Genomic DNA, 6,000 nt, shown 5'->3' with positions numbered 1-6,000 from the left:
AGCAAAATTTTTAAATTCCCTCCAGCACATCCTATTTATTGTTGTGATGAGGTTTAGATCCCTAGAGTGTGTGGCTCGAGGGGATATGATTTTCTTTAGGTGGAGCATGTCCATCAATTCTGGGTTGGACATGGCCTTGTATGTCAGGCAGAGATCACCTCTGAGTAGGCGGTATGTAACCGAATACAGCTGGAGTTTCTTCAGTCGAGCTGCATAGGGCATCTGTTTGAGGCCAATGATCCTCTTGGTGAGGTACTTCTATGGTCTTTCCAGCTGTTGCAGGTGTCTTGTAAGGTACATCCCAAATGGGGCATTGTACTCTATGATGGGTCTGAGGAGTGATGAGTAGAGGGGCACAATGACCTCTTTTGATCTGGATGCGAACCCTTTTGTGATTAGGTGGGCCACATAGAAGGATTTTCTAACCACTTTGGCAATGTAATTATCAAAGGAGAGATTACTATCTACTTGGGTCCCCAGATCCCTTATTACATCTTCTGTATTTAGGGGACTACCACCTCTGTGGTAGTTTGTTGTTTTCTGTTTTAGGAAATCTACTTAGCCTGGTGTTTTTCTTCTATGTGAGAGATAGATACTTAAATTATCTACTTTGTACATTTCAAGTTTTTTCATTGGTTACATTTTTTTTCTTGAGTGATACTTAAATACACAGTGAATTTCTGAGTTTTTGTCTTTTTTGAAAAGATTTCATGTGTGCATAAACTAAAAGCATTACTGGTGATTCCCTGCTAATTATTTTAAACTGCCCACCCCACTGTAATTTGAGCTTAATAAACTTCTCCCTTTCTGCACTGCTTTTGATATCTTAAATTATTTATTTGCCTTTCCTTGTGCTTATATTGAAAAAGTGCATTTTGTCTCTCATTGTTCTACTGATTTATTTGCTCTGAATTAATTATCTAGCTAGCTATTGGATACAATAGTTTATTTTTACACTCTGTCAAGCACTTGTTTTTACATGAAGATGTCAGTGGATTTTGCATCTAGTGCACTGGGAGGTAGCCTAGTCTGTGTAGGCTGGGGAAATACTTTTTTTGCATATAGTTTTATTGGCTGGAGGGCTTATTAATCTTGGTTTTAGTGCCTTTATAAATTCTGTACCATTGAGTGGCTCTTGGCTTATTTATACAAAACAAAGCACTTTTTATTTAATAATCACACTTTTGTAAGTTGTTTAAAGTACACTTTTTTAGCAATATCTATAAGTTTGCCTGTGGTAGCATTTCACTCTGGACACTCCTTTACTGTGCTTTTACACTAGCAGGACTGGGATTATTCATCTAGTAGCAGTTTGTACTGTAGGCTGCTTTAAGTAGTTAATTGCACAGTATTACATTGTATCTGTTAGTTGTATGGCTGTTGTAGGTAGTTTGTGCGGTCTTGTTCCACTTGGGCTTCAAACCAGCTATTCTACAGTTAAGAAGGTGTTTTTCTGCACCCTTGAGGTAGCGTTGTCTTGATCTAACCTGTCTGAGTCAGATATTGCTGTTAGAAGGCATATTATGTGCTTTCCTGTTTGGTAGTTAGCTTAAAACTTGTTACTCTTTAAACCTTCTATTTGCACGGTGCTGCTCTGCTCGCAACGGTGGTTAGTAGTGCCCTGTATAGATGCAAAAGCCTAGAAGCTCAGTTTTTTTCCTCCAAACAGCTGTTATTGAAACCTTTCCAGCTGTTTTGCTGCTCTAGGAGCATTTCAGTTGCAGTGTTACCTTATTAATCAACTTTAGCCTATACAAAGTATCGGCCCCTCTTGTAGTCTCAGACCTTCCAGCACAGTCCTGTCAAATTAACCCATTCCCTTATCTAATAAAAGGGTTCCTATTAGATGACAGAAGATGCAATCTATTGAATGCTTCTTGGTCGAACTTAAAACAATGAAAAGACAAAATAGCGAAGTGGCTTTTAAGCGAATTCTTTCCCAGGGAAAGATTTTGCTTGGCCGCTTCCGTTACTTTGCCGTTTTCAGCACTGTAGTGCAATCTCAGAGTTGGTATATTTAAGTAGGGGGGTGTGGGGGGGGGGCGAAGCTTCCCACTTTATGTATTCTTTCAATTTCTTTTTTCTTTCTTTTTTTTTTTTTTTTTTTTTTTTTTTTGGAACAGCGATTATTTTTTCCCTTGGCAAAAAATTGCTGTTCTGAGCTTTTGAGGTTGTAAGCTTTCGCTTACATGGGGTTGATTATTCATCGTTCGCTTATTTAAGCATTCAATGATATAATATAGACCCTAATAAAACCTACATTAAGATCCTTATATTATGAATGGGCAGTTTCCCATCATCTTTCTGGCCAGCCTGATAGACATGGGCAACCTGAGGCAACATAGCAGTTGTATCATATATACTGACAACCGCTTACTCCTGAAATGCTTTATATGAAGGAAGTAGTTAAACTATGAAATTGGAGCAAGCTCTCATATAAGGACAAGTTAAATGCCAAGCAAGTTGTCAGCACACATACACTTCCCACTCTAAATAAGGACAAGACACATAAACCACATTTGCAGAGGTACTCACTAGTAACTTACCAAAAGATCAGAGACCTTCCAAACAGAAACCACTTACACACATAATAATGCAAAAAACAACTACAACACATAACACACACACACCAATGTCTGAAAAAATAAACCCATAAGGAGTAACAACACAAAACCTAATGTACTGGTCATAGGTGACTCCATTGTGAAACACACAGATGTTTCCTTTACCAGGCTGGATAAGGAGCAGATTGCAGTTAGCTGCTTGTCAGGTGCCCGGATCCATCAAGTCACTCAACCACAAGTACTGGTATGACTCTATCATAGTCCATATGGGGATGAATGACTTGAGATGTACCTCAGTGGACTACTTGAACTGAAACATGGCCGAGCTCTCAGATTATGTATCACAGTCAGGTTTGTGCCTAGCCTTAAGCAGCTTTCTACCTTGTCCGGCGATGATGCCACAATACAAACAAAAAAAGATTGATTTTTAAGAATTGGTTTAGCTTCTGTTTTTATTCTAAGGGGATCCAGTAGCTTTCAGCCTGGGAACACATTGTCAACAAGCCACGCTGCTTTGCCAGAGATAGCCTGCACCTGCTTCCTCTAGGCTTTTGGATACTGGCAGAAGCATTAGCCACCCCTTTTGTACTTTTTTAGGTAGTTTCAAAATAACTAACCTCCCAACATAACAAAATCCTCTCTAGATATACTCAGGGTACTGTTGCTTAAAGGAGTTTAAACTAGAAACTTCACTTCCTGGTAGCACTCCTCACTTTGTGGAAGATGCTGACATCTGTGCAATCACTGAGATATGGCTCAAAGGTGCAGAAAGCACCCCAGCCTTACAGGGTTACAATGCCTTCCATATGTTCAGACCACAAACTGAGCGGGAAAGAACCAAATGAGGAGGTATATCTATCTTCATTAAGGTAAGTACATCTCTAGACTGGTCAAACAGTATGACTCTCTTGAACTACTCCATGTCCAATTAACTATAGGCAAAGAGCCCTAGTACATCATAGCTAGCTATAAGTCCCCCACCATGAAACAGAAAAAGCATACCACATACCTGGATTTACTGGAGTCACTTGCCATACAGCCCAAGATCATAGTCATGGATGATTTTAATTATCTTACCATTGACTGGGAAACGTACACAACCACAAACATGCTGGCACAGAGGTTCTTTGACTTTTCAATGCAAATGCTTTGGAACAGATAGTCAGCACATCCGCAAGAGTCTCGTATGTCCTGGGCGTAGGACTCACTAACATTGGAGAGCATTGCACCCCTGCAACGTGATCTCCTCCCTGGTAAGATTGGACTGTAAATCAGTCTCATTCAATATAATTATAGGACCAAATAACCCATCAAGCTCAAAAGCTCTTAAGAATTTTTCAAAGACAAATTACTTCCTACTAAGTGATGGAGTGATGGTATAAGAAGTTTCAAAGCTCCCTCGAACACAGCTAACACAGACTCCAATGCAGAGGCTTGCATCAATGCCCTGCATAACTACTTAAGCAGCTATACAGAATTGACAGTACTTGACTGGCGTAAAACCCAGTCTTGCTGTCCTGGTGGACTCCTAATGTAAACGGGCTATACAACAAGAGAAAGAAACTAATGTCCAAGAAGAAGAGCAGGGTGTTGTAATCGTGGCCGGGTGGCTAAGGCGATGGACTTGAAATCCATTGGGGTTTCCCCGCACAGGTTTGAATCCTGTCGATTACGTTGATAGGGTTGGGAGGGTGGCCTAATGGTTAAGGTGTTTGTCTTACAAACACAAGGTGCAGGGTTTGAGTCTCACAAGGGATAATTGGCTAAGATTAAAGTGGCTCATAAGGGCAGTTAGCTTAGTACTAATCTATGAACCTATGAACTGGCTCAGCAGAGGAAGAAATCCATCTCTAGCTTAAACAAACAAATTAGAAATCCTGACAAGTTCTTCAAAGCTAATTATGATGCAAAATTAGGCTCCCTAGCTAAGGATAATCACAAGGCATTCTTTAACTATGTCTGAAATCTGGAAGGGAATATGAAGCTATACTCTGAACTGGTTGTGGATGGCACTATCCATACTCAACCTGAGGTAATAGCCAACCTACTTACCTGACAGATTTGGAACAGACTTCACCACCCTGACCCCTCCAGTCATCACCCAAAGTATACCTGCCACCATTCCTCAGCCTGTTGTATATATGCGCTCTCCAAGGCCAAAAACACAGCATTAGAGGGACCAGACAACATTCCAGTTTGCCTTTTAACCAACTTAAAACATGACCTACCAGACCCACTTGGCTCCCTGTTTAACCACAGCCTGTGAACTGGCTATGTTCTAGTGGAATGGAGGACAGCAACAGTAATCTCTCTTTGCACAAAGGGGGACTATCAACTGACCCTGGGAATTGTAAGCCCATAAGCTTGACTAGTCTCATTTTTAAGGCCATGGAAAGAATCATTATGGACCTTATTAAGAAGGGTGTAAGAATTGATAACACTGTACAGTACTGTAATTAGCTGGAAACACTGATATGAGACTAAGTTGAAAGTCTTTATCTGTTAATTACCTGAACTCATGCTGAACAGGTGCCAGTCTCTCCTTTATTGGCCAAGTCTTGTATACTTTTCAGAATAAATTTCCCAAACACTGTAGTTCATCTAACAAGGCTTTATTAAATGTTCACAGTATTTGAATACTGTCCTCATTAGTGTTCAAAGTTGCTACACGTCATATTCTGATTGTCCTGAACTATGTCTTTATTTGACCTGTCTTCTGTACTCAGGCTCAAGTGTCTGTCATCATTTCTGAAGTAACAGGTTGAACAAACTCGCTAACCTTAACTGAACTGCTATCCTGAACACAACATATTATACTGCTTTAGTCCAGTAATTTTCCTTATTTACTTTTCTTAACCTTGGTCTCAGGCTTTGTCTCGTATGTGCAACATTCCATTAAGGAACATTCTGTAACTAGCACGATTGTATCTTTCCCGTGAGAAAAGAACATTCCGTCTGCACACTTTATGCATATCTTTCCTTTCTAATAAACTCTCTCTCTCTCATGCTTGACCAGCAAGGTTATTTTTCTTTTTGCTTAACTGTCTTTTATGCATAACTACTTTAAAATGGAAGTCCTGTTTAACTACAGACTGCTATGTTCTAGTGGAATGGAGGACAGCAACAGTAATCTCTCTCTCCATAAAGGGGGTCCTTCAACTGACCATGGAAATTATAGGCCCATAAGCTTGACTAGTCTCATTTTCAAGGCCATGGAAAGAGTCGTTATGGACCTTATTAAGAAGAGCATAGGTAAACCCGGTTCAGATTCGTTAAAAGGCAGGTCATGTCTGTTAAACATGGTTGAATTTTTCAAGAAAGTCACCAAGGCCCTGAACGAGGGAAAGACAATGCATACCACCTACCTTGATGTAGCCAAGGCATTTGACACAATCCCCCGCTCAGATATTATAGAGAAACACTCCCATTTGGGAAT

The 6,000-nt window shown here is 40.1% G+C and overlaps 1 protein-coding gene and 1 non-coding gene across 2 annotated transcripts in view; both read left to right on the top strand.

The window, feature by feature from the left end:
* The window catches only part of METTL25 (methyltransferase like 25), a 1,435,064-nt gene that overhangs the window by 178,168 nt on the left and 1,250,896 nt on the right, over positions 1 to 6,000 (top strand). The gene's annotated exons all lie outside the window — the stretch shown is intronic.
* On the top strand, positions 4,157 to 4,238 carry TRNAS-UGA. The gene has a single exon. It is a non-coding gene; the product is annotated as a tRNA-Ser (tRNA).

The sequence above is a fragment of the Protopterus annectens genome, chromosome 11.part0 (assembly GCF_019279795.1).
Source record: "Protopterus annectens isolate FY-2018-M chromosome 11.part0, PAN1.0, whole genome shotgun sequence".
In the NCBI taxonomy this organism is placed as follows: domain Eukaryota; kingdom Metazoa; phylum Chordata; order Ceratodontiformes; family Protopteridae; genus Protopterus; species Protopterus annectens.
The sequence above is the reverse complement of the archived record's forward strand: the minus strand, read 5'-3'. Positions and strand labels throughout refer to the sequence as shown.